Raw genomic sequence first — 15,293 nt, 5'->3', positions numbered from 1 at the left:
TTTATGTTTATTTTTGCACCTGACGCTTCTTCAAAAGTGTGCAGTATTTCTTCCACCGTTTTTATTTCTTCACGTTGTTGGATGAAGATTCCCATGTCATCTGCGTAGGCTACGCAAGCCACTGTTTTGTCTTCCACCGTGTAGCCTGCTATGCTATTGGCGATCTTCTTCAATAGCGGGTCTAGTGCTACTGCAAAAAGGGCCATTGACAGGGGGCAGCCTTGCCTCACTGACCTGTTAAGTTCTATGTATTTTGTTGTCCATCCGTTTATGGCTATTCTGGATTTGCCATTCTTTAGTAGTTTTTCGACGATGCTGTTGAATTTTGGTCCGAATCCTAGTCTTCTTAACGTCTTCATTAAGTAGCTGTGATCGATCCTATCGAAAGCCTTGTTGAAGTCTACGGATATTATTGCTGCTGTATTCTTGTTGGTAGCTGCATGTGCTATCACGTCTCTATAGGTGGAGGTAGCGTTAAATATACTTCTACCTGGCACTGCACACGTCTGCCACGGACTTATTGTTTTGGTCATTGCAGTCTTCAAGTTGCTTGCGAGGCATTTGGCTATTAATTTATAATCGGCATTCAGGAGCGTGACGGGACGGTAGTCTTCTATTCTTCGGGCTTTTTTCTGTTTCGGTATGAGTATGATGGTCCCATCCGTGAGCTTGGCTGGTATCTCTGCTCCGCCTAAGATCTCATTTACCATCTCCGTCACTTTCCCTCCGATTATGTCCCAGTACTCGATGTAAAACTCGGTCGGGATGCCGTCGGTGCCCGGTGATCTTCCTTTGGCACTGCTCTTGAGGACTGCTCTGACTTCATCTTCGTCGAAGGTCTCCGTCAGTTTTGTTCTGTCTGCCTCCGTTAGCATCCGTGTTGTGTTTTGCAGGATTTTTGTTACTGCTCGTTGTTTTATTTCTTCTTTTTGGAAGAGTTGTTCGAAGTACGTCTCTATGTGTCTTTTAATTTCTGGTTTTGTTTTGAGTGATCGCCCTTCGCCGTCGCACAGTTCCTTAATGGTCTTGCTCGCCGCCCTTTCCCTCTCCCTGTTGATGTGGTGCAGGGTAGCGGGCTCGTCCTCCACTTCGCCGTACGTTTTACTTCTTGTGATTACTCCCCTCAGTTGCTGTTTTTTGATCAGTAGCATTTTTGCTTTGATCCTCCTCACCCTAGGCAAGAAAGATTGGTCGTCTAACGGCGCATTTAGGGCATCTTTCAGGCACTGTTGATAAAAGTCGGCAGTGTTCCTTCTCCAGAACGCTTTTTCGGCGCAGAACCGAATTAGCAGTCTTCTCAGCGCTGGTTTCGTGCGCGTAATCCACCAGTCTATTGTGGTGCTGTGCTCTGCTCTCTTCGCCAGGCATTCCTGCCACGTGGCTGCTATCTCCTTTCTCAGAGCGACGTCTTGCAGGTGGTCGGTGTTAAGCTTCCAGGAGCTTCTTCCCGCCGCCGTCTTCTCTGTTTCCAAACGGATGCTGCACTCGTAGCAGGAGTGGTCGGAAAACATGACTGGACAGACCTCCACTCGCGATATTTTGTCTGCCAAATCTCTGCCTACGTAAATTCTATCAAGTCTGCTTCTTCCGTTTCTGTAGAAGTATGTGAACTCTGTGAGTGCGGGATTTTCCACTCTCCACGAATCCTCCAGTTTTAAACGTTTAACAAGTTCTTGTAATTCGGCGCACGCGTTTGCCACTGGGATCTGATCCTCTTGATCGGTCACACAATTGAAGTCACCACCAATTATGATATTGTTGTTGTTGTGTAGGATAAGTTCACATATTTCTTCATTAAAGAAGTTGCTCCTGGCTCTCTTGTTGTTTGTGCCTGACGGTGCATATACGTTCACAACTAACGTGCCTTCTATTTGGATCGCAATTCCTCGGCCGTTTGACAACATCTTGGGTTCGTCAGTTTCTATTCCATGTCTGACCATTATCGCAGTGCCGCACCTCGATTCTGGGTCTATGTTTGTGTAGATTTCGAACCCCGGTATCCGTTCTATCGCCGTCGATGCCACTTCTTGCAATGGCGCTACGTCTGCGGCTCTGTGTCTTAAGAACTGTGCGAGGGCGTCTATCTTTACTGCTGTAGTCATTTTATTTACGTTGCAAGTGATTATCTGGTATGAGTTTTTTGCCAGCCTAGTCATTTCTATTGCCCGTCATGAGCTGTCGTCAGAGTCCGTGTGCTGTGGCTGTGGCCGGTCTGGCCCGCTTTGCCTCCTCTCCTGTGAGGAACTGGAATTTTGCCTTTTCCTTTCCTTTTTGGTTCCTGTTTTGTTTGCCGTTTTGTTTGTCGTTTCTGTGTCTTCTTCTGTGTTCCGTTGTTTCCCCTTGGCTTTTTCTCCGCTCCTCTTCTTGGAGGTGGTTGCGGCGACGTCATCTTCTTGGTTTAATTTCAGTATCTTTTTAAGTTGGTTCACGTTTTCTCTTATCTTCTGCTCGCGTGCCTGTTCGTGTGTGGCTGGAGTGCCACTTTCATTTTCTGCTTTTTCAGTTTCCATCATTTCTATTTCTCGTTCGGGTTCTCTTTCCTTTCTCGCTTGCTTCGCCAGCGTTTTCTGTGTACGCGCCGTCTTGGGCTGTACTTGCTGTTCGGCCTCGTCCGAGCTGCCGTCGCTAATCTTCCTTTTGTCGGCGCTTCCGGGTGCGGGCCCGGCGGCCGGCTCGGGGCCGGGGGTAGCCGGGGCAGCGGGCTGGGGCGCGGGTTCTGTGGCCTCCTCCTCCTCCATTGTGTCCTGCTCGGTTGTAGCGGCGGCGGGGCCCGCGGCGGCAGGCTCGTTGCCGTTACTGTCCTCTCCCTGTGGCTGCGGGGCAGCGTCCGCTATTCTCAGCGACGGAAAATCTGCGTTGAGATTCATCATCGCGCCTGCGTACGTATTCTCTCTAGGAAGCTGTACCGGCCGGTTTCGTGGGCAATCGTTCCTCATGTGATCCGTGGCATGACAAATGGAACACGTCTGAGGTTGGCCTGTGTACGAGACGAAGCCTCTGTGCCCGCATACGTTGATGAACGAGGGAATGTGTTTCCTTAGGTCCATTTTTACGGTGCGCACTCCCGAGTCTACCTGAATGCGGTATGCACTCGACCACTTGTCTCTCGATATCCCGAAAACGTTTCCGTATAGTCTGCAGGTTTTTACAATTTCTTCGTCAGGGACTTCGAAAGGCAGATTGTATATTTTTATATTCCTGATTCCGTAACCAGAATGCTGGATCGTGACGTCACTTGTGGTTCCGTCCCTATGTTTGAACTTCCAGATGCCCCTGTTTAGATTTACTACTCTATCAATTTCCGCGGCGTTTCCGATTTTTACAAACAATGTGTTCAAAATAAAGTCCAATTGTAGTCCCTCGATTTCCTCTACTGGTACTTTCACATCGTCAATGATCCAATTGTGAATTTCAAACGCGTTCGGTCTTTCACCATTCTTATCGAAAGTACACTGAATAGTGTCCCTCCTGTTTGTCGTTGATGCCATGTTTTCCAAAAATAACCGGTCAATAAAATAAAGAACTTATACTCGCCAAAGCAGCGACGGCGGCGGCACGCTGTCCACCTCGGGCAGCGGGCAGCGGGCGCGGTGCGGGGACGGTCTCGTGGCCGGCCGGCGACGGCAACACGGCCGGGAAATCCTCTGCTACCTGCGACGCACAATAGCGAGCGGCACCCGGTGTTCCCAGGCGGTCACCCATCCAAGTACTAACCGGGCCCGATGTTGCTTAACTTCGGTGATCGGACGAGAACCGGTGTATTCAACATGGTATGGCCGTTGGCGTCCTTATAATGTGGCCGCACGGCAGAGGAAGCCTTCGCCCCTTCTCCCAACACACGCAATCGCCGTTTTCCGTGGCACATTTGACGCAAAGCACGTCCTTCCACCGCCACGTGGGTGACACGCACAACACAGGCTGCTCGTTGCGCCGCCTGTCATTTCTTGTTATCCGGCGCAGGGCCGGGCGTCGGGCGGGGGGAGGGGGGGCCTGCGCGGGGTGTGGCAGTGTCCTGCTGGACCGGCGGAAGCTTTCTCACCTGGCTGACACGCGCCGCGCTTCCAGAAATTTGCGTAATTTGCGCGTTGCATCCTCGCCTGTCGTGTCCCCTCCCCTTCCCTTCCGTCCCGACTTGTCCCGACTGCCGCTCGCTGCCGCTCGGGTCGCGCTCCATATGACCGCACAAGCACGACAAACATCTGCGAGATGGGCGCGGGCCGAACCGGCGTGTCCGAGACGCCGTGTGCGGCCGTTCGGAGCTACTAGAGTAGAGCAGCGCTGCGCTGGAAAGGTGCGAAAACACGGACAGAGGACACAGGAGGTTCAACAAAGCATCCATCTCCTCTAGAGGCGAAAGATAAATTTTTGTTTACAAATTTGCAGATGTGCACTGCTACAAAACAATATGCCCGGACGTGTTTCACAACATTTCTGTCGTTTCATACTGTTTCGTTATTTGCAGACACACTTTGCTAATCTTCCTTGGCACACTCTTCTTCAAACGGAGTTCCTTAATATCGCATCTTACGATAGTTTAAAATCAGTATGGACGCATCTTCGTCACACAAGAAAGGTAGCATGAAAAGAGGGCTGGCAGGGGTAGCGACAAAAAAGCAAAAAATGAAGACAGCCAGAGTTCCCAGGCGGTCGCCGATCCGAATACTAACGTTGTTGCTTATCTTCGGTGATCGGACGAGAACGGCTGTTTTTTTTTTTTTTTTTTTTTAATTTATGTATTTAGTTAGTTTTTCGAATTTAGCGCCGCTACAAAACAGTTGGCTCTGACGCGTTTCAAGGACACATCTGTCGATTCGTAGTGTTTCGTTAATTCCAACGACTTCCTAGCACTCTTCCTCCGCGCATTCTTGCTCAAACTGAGTTCATTACTGCAATTTCGTGTCTTACGTTTAGTACAGTACTTTAAAATGCTTGTGGAAGCATCTTTGTCACACCTGAAAGTTAGTATGAAAAAGAGGGCTGGCAGGTGTAGCGACGCAAAAATTAAAAAATGAGATAGAGCCAACAGCACCCGGTGTTCCCAGGCGGTCACCCATCCAAGTACTAACCGGGCCCGATGTTGCTTAACTTCGGTGATCGGACGAGAACCGGTGTATTCAACATGGTATGGCCGTTGGCGTCCTTATAATGTGGCCGCACGGCAGAGGAAGCCTTCGCCCCTTCTCCCAACACACGCAATCGCCGTTTTCCGTGGCACATTTGACGCAAAGCACGTCCTTCCACCGCCACGTGGGTGACACGCACAACACAGGCTGCTCGTTGCGCCGCCTGTCATTTCTTGTTATCCGGCGCAGGGCCGGGCGTCGGGCGGGGGGAGGGGGGGCCTGCGCGGGGTGTGGCAGTGTCCTGCTGGACCGGCGGAAGCTTTCTCACCTGGCTGACACGCGCCGCGCTTCCAGAAATTTGCGTAATTTGCGCGTTGCATCCTCGCCTGTCGTGTCCCCTCCCCTTCCCTTCCGTCCCGACTTGTCCCGACTGCCGCTCGCTGCCGCTCGGGTCGCGCTCCATATGACCGCACAAGCACGACAAACATCTGCGAGATGGGCGCGGGCCGAACCGGCGTGTCCGAGACGCCGTGTGCGGCCGTTCGGAGCTACTAGAGTAGAGCAGCGCTGCGCTGGAAAGGTGCGAAAACACGGACAGAGGACACAGGAGGTTCAACAAAGCATCCATCTCCTCTAGAGGCGAAAGATAAATTTTTGTTTACAAATTTGCAGATGTGCACTGCTACAAAACAATATGCCCGGACGTGTTTCACAACATTTCTGTCGTTTCATACTGTTTCGTTATTTGCAGACACACTTTGCTAATCTTCCTTGGCACACTCTTCTTCAAACGGAGTTCCTTAATATCGCATCTTACGATAGTTTAAAATCAGTATGGACGCATCTTCGTCACACAAGAAAGGTAGCATGAAAAGAGGGCTGGCAGGGGTAGCGACAAAAAAGCAAAAAATGAAGACAGCCAGAGTTCCCAGGCGGTCGCCGATCCGAATACTAACGTTGTTGCTTATCTTCGGTGATCGGACGAGAACGGCTGTTTTTTTTTTTTTTTTTTTTTAATTTATGTATTTAGTTAGTTTTTCGAATTTAGCGCCGCTACAAAACAGTTGGCTCTGACGCGTTTCAAGGACACATCTGTCGATTCGTAGTGTTTCGTTAATTCCAACGACTTCCTAGCACTCTTCCTCCGCGCATTCTTGCTCAAACTGAGTTCATTACTGCAATTTCGTGTCTTACGTTTAGTACAGTACTTTAAAATGCTTGTGGAAGCATCTTTGTCACACCTGAAAGTTAGTATGAAAAAGAGGGCTGGCAGGTGTAGCGACGCAAAAATTAAAAAATGAGATAGAGCCAACAGCACCCGGTGTTCCCAGGCGGTCACCCATCCAAGTACTAACCGGGCCCGATGTTGCTTAACTTCGGTGATCGGACGAGAACCGGTGTATTTTTTTTTTTTTTTTTTTTTTTTGTGTTTCGTTATCTCCAACGAGTTCCTAGCACTATTCCTCGGCGCATTCTTGCTCAAACTGAGTTCATTACTGTAATTTCGTGTCTTATGTTCAGTGCAGTACTTTAAAATGCTTGTGGAAGCATCTTTGTCACACCTGAAAGTTAGTATGAAAAAGAGGCCTGGCAGGTGTAGCGACGTAAAAATTAAAAAATGAGATAGAGCCAACAGCACCCGGTGTTCCCAGGCGGTCACCCATCCAAGTACTAACCGGGCCCGATGTTGCTTAACTTCGGTGATCGGACGAGAACCGGTGTATTTTTTTTTTTTTTTTTTTTTTTTTTTTTTTTTTTATTTATTTTTTTTTATTTTTTTTATTTATTTTTTTTTTTTTTTATTTCTTCCTTTTTTTTTTTTTTTTTTTATTTTTTTTTTTTGCTAAAACTGGAACCTCATCCTATTACTCAGTTACTCTCTTTCTGTAACTTTATCCATTTTATTACTTTTTCCAAAAATAGTCTTACGTATACTAGTTTACAGGCTGGCACATAACAAAGATAGACAAATGAATGGAGACTGGTTATATTTCACCAGCTAACACTAACTATATATCTAAACTTAATTTGATAAACCTGCGCGTAAGACGCAAATAAGGTCAGTGTGCGTATCATCAAAGCTCAATTGCGAGACTGAAAGACCATTGATACAAATAAAAGGGGCTCGGAATCATCTTACAGTTGTTTCGCATACGCATGATGCAATGCAGATGATAAAAAATTAGCAAAATATTCTTTGTGTTTATTACTATTTTTGATCTTACAATATTGGTCCCAAATATGAGTCAAAAAGGTGAGCCCATCGTGAATTTGCCGGTCAATAAGGGCGTAAACAGTATGGCCCAACAACCACACAGCAGTATTGTGTTTTGGCCGCGGGAAATATTTGAAATCAGGTACAATGACACTATCGACTGAGACGTGCGCCGGAGTAGTTCGCGTGATGAGAGCCACCATTATCTGGCAAGTCCTCCACACATCGGAAGCAGCTTGGCATTGCAGACGGTGTTCTCTGGTGTCAGGCATGCCACATCTGCTACAGTTGGGGGAGGCAAGAAGTTGAATATCGGCTAAACGCTGATTGGTAGGCAGTGTGTTGTTGACTAGTTTGTACCACAGCGCAGACACGTCGGACGGCAGAATACTGCTATTAACATTTGACCACACCTGCTTCCAGTTAACAGTAGGTAAGCGGACTTCCAATTTACTAGGGGGGGGTTGTCCCATCAATTCAATATAGAGTTGCCGTGCTGTCCTGTGTGGATTCGTGGCCGTGCGGAGGACGTAGCTTTTATTTAGAATATAGTCTCGTACAAAGGACATACGGTAAGGGATGTTGGCCACCGATACTGGGGCGCTTTCAGATTCTGGCCGATAGATTTCTAGCAGGGATGCTGTCGATCCATCGGGAAAGCCGGCCTGCATTTCAGCGGTGCGGTTGACGAGCAACGCTGCACATTTGCGACTGAAGTCTACTAGCCCGAGTCCTCCATGTGACGGGTCCAAGACACAAACTGCTGCTCGCACTTTAAAAATTTCGTGGCGCCAGAGTAGCCAGTATACTGCCTGAGATATAGCGCGTCCTATTTGTTTTGGCACGCTAAGCAACTGCGCCATATACCACGCCTTGGAGAGAATAAAGGAATTGATTAGTTTGACTTTCTGGTGCAAGTTAAGGTGTCGGGTTGCGTGGCATTTGCAGAGGCCCTTAATGGAGTTGAGAATTCTTCTCCAATTTCGTGCTTGCATATGCTGTGGGCACGCAGTTATGTCTAGACCCAATACTTGATGGTCTCTCACTATTCTGTACCATGGGCGGACAATATCGGTGGCTAGCAGACCCAGTGGAAGTAGAACAGTTTTATTAGTATTTATCGCTGCTCCAGACGCACTTTCATACTGATGAAGGGAGGCGCGTATCGAGTCTATGTCTGCTGTGTGGTCAATGAAAGCGCCTACGTCATCTGCGTATGCCACACATTTAAAGGAAGCATTGTGTATTTGTACACCTTTTGACGTCCTGCCTATTGTTCTGAGAAGCGGGTCTATGGCGATCACGAATAAGAACATTGACAGCGGACACCCTTGCCTGACAGAGCGGCAGATAGGTATCGGTTTAGTTTGCCATCCGTTTAATGTGACTATTGATCTTGCTCCCGTGAGAATATTTTCAATAATTTTGATAAATTCTCGGCCGAATCCCATTTTTGTCATGACCTGTAGCAAGTATTTGTGGCTTATGCGATCGAAAGCGTTCGCAAAGTCAATGGATAGAATAGCTGTCGATAATTTATGGACTGCCGTGTGAGCTACTATGTCTCGGTATAAGGACGCTGCGTGGAAAATATTGTGGTGTGTTACTCCGCACGTTTGGTAAGAGCTGATAGCTTTGTTCATGACTGGCTTCATCTTTGCTGCAAGGCACCTTGCAACGATTTTGTAGTCAGTATTGAGTAACGTGATGGGCCGGAAATCTTGGACGCGACATGTATGTTGCGTTTTTGGGACGAGCACAACTCGACCTTCCAGAAATTTTGCGGGAATATCGATGCCACGAATTACTTCATTTACTATGTCGGTGAGTTTTTGCCCAAAGATGTCCCAGTAGACCTGATAGAATTCGGTTGGCAGGCCATCAGGTCCCGGCGACTTTCCTTTAGAGCACGATTGTACAATAGGTTTTGTGTTCTGTACTGTCATCTCTGCTATCAACTGTTCTCGGTCCGCGTTCGTAATGTCAGTCTGCAGGTCGCATAACAAATTATTTAGCGCTACGTCGTCTGTCGCAACGTCTCGAAATAAGTCCGTGTAATGGGCTGTAATATGTTGGAGAATGTCTATTTTCCGCGTAAGGCGCTCGCCCGACGCAGTTGTTATCGATTCTACATGTTTACGCCTTGCCCGTGTTTTTTCACGCGCGAGATGATAGGACGACGGTTCTTCGTCGTCCAGAGCGCACAAGGCGCGACTTCGGACCAAAATTCCTTTTGCCTTTTCGTTATGTATACGGAGAATCTTTGCTTTAATACGATTTAAGCGAAGGCGGAGATTTTCATTTGGTCCGACGGGGGCGTTTAACGCGTCTTTGAGGCATTGTTGGTAAAATTCTGTTGTGCGCTGCGTCCAGAAGGCTACCTCCTGGCTATAACATTGAGCAATCATCCTAATTTGCGGCTTTGCGTAGAAAGTCCACCACTCTAGTGCTGAGCTGTAGTTTTTCTCTTTCTGCAGGCAAAGCTGCCATACAGATTGCATTTTCGAGCGGAAGTCTGCCGCGGCAAGATGTTTCGTATTAAGCTTCCACAACCTGGGAGTAGGTGTTTCATTTGTACGCTGTAGGTGAATGGCAGTAACATAACCGCAATGGTCGCTAAACGCGACAGGGATGATGTCTACGCTATTTAGGTTGTTTGCAATCTGTTGAGAGACGTATATGCGGTCTATCCTGCTTGCTCCACTATTGTATATGTGCGTGTACTGCGTTGTATGTGGGTGGAGGAGACGCCACGTGTCTCGCAGATCTTTGGCGGTCAACAGTTTCACTAATTCAGGACACATAGTGGCCGTAGGGTGCTGGTCGGATGAGTGTGTTACACAGTTAAAATCGCCACCGAGAATTATTGGACGTGTGGTATCAAACAAGGGAACTATCTCGTGATTGAAAAATGCTGCGCGCATTCGTCTATTATCTGTCCCTGAGGGGGCGTAAATATTGATAAATCTCATGCTTTGTATATTGCACGCAATTGCGCGTCCGCTTGGCAACGTTTGGACATTGTCTGGCTCTAGGGAATTTTTATATAAAATCGCGGTACCGCATTTTATATTATTGTTAATGTTATAAATAACATCATATCCATTTATGTTATTGAGGATGTTTGCGGTAACTTCCTGAAGGAATATTATGTCAAAACGACTGTAATGTACAAAATCGACTAGGGATAAAATTTTGTGCACTGCAGAAATCCCGTTTATATTTAAGGTAAGAATAGATAAATCTTTTATTTGCGTATGACAGGCAGGCATTGGAAGTGGAGAAAGAAACAGAGAAACATTAGCTACGGGAGACGGGTTATAAATGGAGATAATTCATTCTGCGAATGGTTTGTTTTGTATGTGACGAGTATTGCAACTAAATTTTCAAACGAGTTTATACTCAAACATCTTCGGACCAAACAGTACTGCGTTGTTGATCTGAGCGGGGAGGATCATTGTTGGTTTCCATCGGTACGTGCGTATGTGGCGAATCGATTTGCATGGCATGGACGGCACGAATGTCGTCCGTCGGGACGTGGGCTGTGTGCCGAGCACGACATTCGTGCATTTCCTCTGCCTTTCTTTTAATTGGCGCTGATAATACAGCCTCAGTTGCGAGCGGTTGTACGCTGATTTCTTTCTCTTGCTTATTTAGAAATTCCCTTAGATGTCGAACAGTTGCGTCGCGCCGGCGATCTGCTTCTGTTTCATGCGACGCAACAGGGGCGACAGTCACAGGGCATTGTTGATCGGATTTAGAACTTACATCCGAAATTCCGTTTCCACGTCCGCGTCGATGTTTCCTTTTCGAAGATTTATTCGGTGAATGGCTCACCGATCTCCTACTCGGGGATGGACTGGGGTCTTTACGTGAAACACGCTTTTCTGAGGGGACAGCAGCAGGGCTGCGTCCACTCTCTGAATTTTGCGTGTTGGTCGGAAAAATATCTGATTCAGTATCGTCACTTTTTGGCGGCTCTGGGTGAACGTCAGCCACAACCGTAACGTTTGTCACATTATTGCGGAGAGAATTTTCTGGAATGACGGCTTTTTCATCAATTTCTGTTATGTCCATGACATTGTCCGTGTTCGCCGGGGTCGCAGCCGATTCGCACGCAGCCTCTGTCACAGGGAGTGACGAGGGTCGAATCGGAGCAACACCCAACGCTACAGACGCATACGAAATTTTCTGCGTTTGTGCGCTATCACCGCCGAGCGGGAGCTGCACAGGGCGACGTCTGTTCGGACAATTTTGTCGAAAATGATCTGTTGCATTGCAGTACGAGCACGTCTGTGGCTGTCCATTGTATGATATAAAAGCCCTGTAACCGCCTATGACAAGAAAGGACGGGATGTGCTGTTTCAGTTCAATAAGAACACTTCTTACTCCGTTGTAAACTTGTAGTCGGAAACCACTACCCCATTTCTCATTCGTCACTGAAAGCACATTCCCATACGGCATGAGACCACGAGCGATCATTTGCGTAGGTATTTCAAAGGGAAGATTGAAAATACGAACTTGACGAATACCGTAACCCGCGTGGCACACGGTCACGTCGCAAACGCTTCCGTCACGATATTTAAACTTGCGTTTTCCACCGTTTTCCTGCACGATCTTTTCGCACATTTCCGGATCATTGAATTTCATAAACAGGGTTCCGGTAATAAAGTCCCACTGGACTCCGTACGTTTCGGTGTCGGTAAGACCGAGTTCGTCAATAATCCAGTCGTGAGCCTCGTATGCCGTAGGGCGTACAGCTTCCTTGTCGAAAATAACGTTCAATGTGTTCGATCTGTTTACGTTTTCCATTTTCAAACCGTTACTCAACAACTACGCAAAAAAACGCGCAAAAATGAGAAACTCGACAGCGGAACGCAACGCGGCGATGCCAACAGAGCGGCCGCTAGCCGTGCACTGACGAGCTATCAGAGGGCGGCTGAGCAAGATAACTGACAGTCGTAATTGAAACAGCATCTCTGGGCACAGACGTAGTATACACGGCTGCCGATTGCTTAACTTCGGTGATCGGACGAGAACCGGTGTATTCAACATGGTATGGCCGTTGGCGTCCTTATAATGTGGCCGCACGGCAGAGGAAGCCTTCGCCCCTTCTCCCAACACACGCAATCGCCGTTTTCCGTGGCACATTTGACGCAAAGCGCGTCCTTCCACCGCCACGTGGGTGACACGCACAACACGGCTGCTCGTTGCACCGCCTGTCATTTCTTGTTATCCGGCGCAGGGCCGGGCGTCGGGCGGGGGGAGGGGGGGCCTGCGCGGGGTGTGGCAGTGTCCTGCTGGACCGGCGGAAGCTTTCTCACCTGGCTGACACGCGCCGCGCTTCCAGAAATTTGCGTAATTTGCGCGTTGCATCCTCGCCTGTCGTGTCCCCTCCCCTTCCCTTCCGTCCCGACTTTGCTCGACTGCCGCTCGCTGCCGCTCGGGTCGCGCTCCATATGACCGCACAAGCACGACAAACATCTGCGAGATGGGCGCGGGCCGAACCGGCGTGTCCGAGACGCCGTGTGCGGCCGTTCGGAGCTACTAGAGTAGAGCAGCGCTGCGCTGGAAAGGTGCGAAAACACGGACAGAGGACACAGGAGGTTCAACAAAGCATCCATCTCCTCTAGAGGCGAAAGATAAATTTTTGTTTACAAATTTGCAGATGTGCACTGCTACAAAACAATATGCCCGGACGTGTTTCACAACATTTCTGTCGTTTCATACTGTTTCGTTATTTGCAGACACACTTTGCTAATCTTCCTTGGCACACTCTTCTTCAAACGGAGTTCCTTAATATCGCATCTTACGATAGTTTAAAATCAGTATGGACGCATCTTCGTCACACAAGAAAGGTAGCATGAAAAGAGGGCTGGCAGGGGTAGCGACAAAAAAGCAAAAAATGAAGACAGCCAGAGTTCCCAGGCGGTCGCCGATCCGAATACTAACGTTGTTGCTTATCTTCGGTGATCGGACGAGAACGGCTGTTTTTTTTTTTTTTTTTTTTTAATTTATGTATTTAGTTAGTTTTTCGAATTTAGCGCCGCTACAAAACAGTTGGCTCTGACGCGTTTCAAGGACACATCTGTCGATTCGTAGTGTTTCGTTAATTCCAACGACTTCCTAGCACTCTTCCTCCGCGCATTCTTGCTCAAACTGAGTTCATTACTGCAATTTCGTGTCTTACGTTTAGTACAGTACTTTAAAATGCTTGTGGAAGCATCTTTGTCACACCTGAAAGTTAGTATGAAAAAGAGGGCTGGCAGGTGTAGCGACGCAAAAATTAAAAAATGAGATAGAGCCAACAGCACCCGGTGTTCCCAGGCGGTCACCCATCCAAGTACTAACCGGGCCCGATGTTGCTTAACTTCGGTGATCGGACGAGAACCGGTGTATTCAACATGGTATGGCCGTTGGCGTCCTTATAATGTGGCCGCACGGCAGAGGAAGCCTTCGCCCCTTCTCCCAACACACGCAATCGCCGTTTTCCGTGGCACATTTGACGCAAAGCACGTCCTTCCACCGCCACGTGGGTGACACGCACAACACAGGCTGCTCGTTGCGCCGCCTGTCATTTCTTGTTATCCGGCGCAGGGCCGGGCGTCGGGCGGGGGGAGGGGGGGCCTGCGCGGGGTGTGGCAGTGTCCTGCTGGACCGGCGGAAGCTTTCTCACCTGGCTGACACGCGCCGCGCTTCCAGAAATTTGCGTAATTTGCGCGTTGCATCCTCGCCTGTCGTGTCCCCTCCCCTTCCCTTCCGTCCCGACTTGTCCCGACTTTGCTCGACTGCCGCTCGCTGCCGCTCGGGTCGCGCTCCATATGACCGCACAAGCACGACAAACATCTGCGAGATGGGCGCGGGCCGAACCGGCGTGTCCGAGACGCCGTGTGCGGCCGTTCGGAGCTACTAGAGTAGAGCAGCGCTGCGCTGGAAAGGTGCGAAAACACGGACAGAGGACACAGGAGGTTCAACAAAGCATCCATCTCCTCTAGAGGCGAAAGATAAATTTTTGTTTACAAATTTGCAGATGTGCACTGCTACAAAACAATATGCCCGGACGTGTTTCACAACATTTCTGTCGTTTCATACTGTTTCGTTATTTGCAGACACACTTTGCTAATCTTCCTTGGCACACTCTTCTTCAAACGGAGTTCCTTAATATCGCATCTTACGATAGTTTAAAATCAGTATGGACGCATCTTCGTCACACAAGAAAGGTAGCATGAAAAGAGGGCTGGCAGGGGTAGCGACAAAAAAGCAAAAAATGAAGACAGCCAGAGTTCCCAGGCGGTCGCCGATCCGAATACTAACGTTGTTGCTTATCTTCGGTGATCGGACGAGAACGGCTGTTTTTTTTTTTTTTTTTTTTTAATTTATGTATTTAGTTAGTTTTTCGAATTTAGCGCCGCTACAAAACAGTTGGCTCTGACGCGTTTCAAGGACACATCTGTCGATTCGTAGTGTTTCGTTAATTCCAACGACTTCCTAGCACTCTTCCTCCGCGCATTCTTGCTCAAACTGAGTTCATTACTGCAATTTCGTGTCTTACGTTTAGTACAGTACTTTAAAATGCTTGTGGAAGCATCTTTGTCACACCTGAAAGTTAGTATGAAAAAGAGGGCTGGCAGGTGTAGCGACGCAAAAATTAAAAAATGAGATAGAGCCAACAGCACCCGGTGTTCCCAGGCGGTCACCCATCCAAGTACTAACCGGGCCCGATGTTGCTTAACTTCGGTGATCGGACGAGAACCGGTGTATTCAACATGGTATGGCCGTTGGCGTCCTTATAATGTGGCCGCACGGCAGAGGAAGCCTTCGCCCCTTCTCCCAACACACGCAATCGCCGTTTTCCGTGGCACATTTGACGCAAAGCACGTCCTTCCACCGCCACGTGGGTGACACGCACAACACAGGCTGCTCGTTGCGCCGCCTGTCATTTCTTGTTATCCGGCGCAGGGCCGGGCGTCGGGCGGGGGGAGGGGGGGCCTGCGCGGGGTGTGGCAGTGTCCTGC

General features: G+C 48.7%; 4 non-coding genes across 4 annotated transcripts; all 4 read right to left on the bottom strand.

The window, feature by feature from the left end:
* Positions 1-3,665: 3,665 nt before the first annotated feature.
* On the bottom strand, positions 3,666-3,784 carry LOC124757045. Its single transcript, XR_007012377.1, has one exon. It is a non-coding gene; the product is annotated as a 5S ribosomal RNA (ribosomal RNA).
* Positions 3,785-5,017: 1,233 nt separating this feature from the next.
* On the bottom strand, positions 5,018-5,136 carry LOC124757044. The gene has a single exon (XR_007012376.1). It is a non-coding gene; the product is annotated as a 5S ribosomal RNA (ribosomal RNA).
* Positions 5,137-13,580: 8,444 nt separating this feature from the next.
* LOC124757043 lies at positions 13,581-13,699 on the bottom strand. The gene has a single exon (XR_007012375.1). It is a non-coding gene; the product is annotated as a 5S ribosomal RNA (ribosomal RNA).
* A 1,243-nt stretch (positions 13,700-14,942) lies between these two features.
* Positions 14,943-15,061, bottom strand: LOC124757041. Its single transcript, XR_007012373.1, has one exon. It is a non-coding gene; the product is annotated as a 5S ribosomal RNA (ribosomal RNA).
* Between the last annotated feature and the right edge of the window lie 232 nt (positions 15,062-15,293).

The sequence above is a fragment of the Schistocerca piceifrons genome, unplaced genomic scaffold (genome assembly GCF_021461385.2).
Source record: "Schistocerca piceifrons isolate TAMUIC-IGC-003096 unplaced genomic scaffold, iqSchPice1.1 HiC_scaffold_541, whole genome shotgun sequence".
NCBI classification, from domain to species: domain Eukaryota; kingdom Metazoa; phylum Arthropoda; class Insecta; order Orthoptera; family Acrididae; genus Schistocerca; species Schistocerca piceifrons.
Note: the sequence above shows the minus strand (reverse complement) of the source record. Positions and strands in the feature narration are given on the sequence as shown.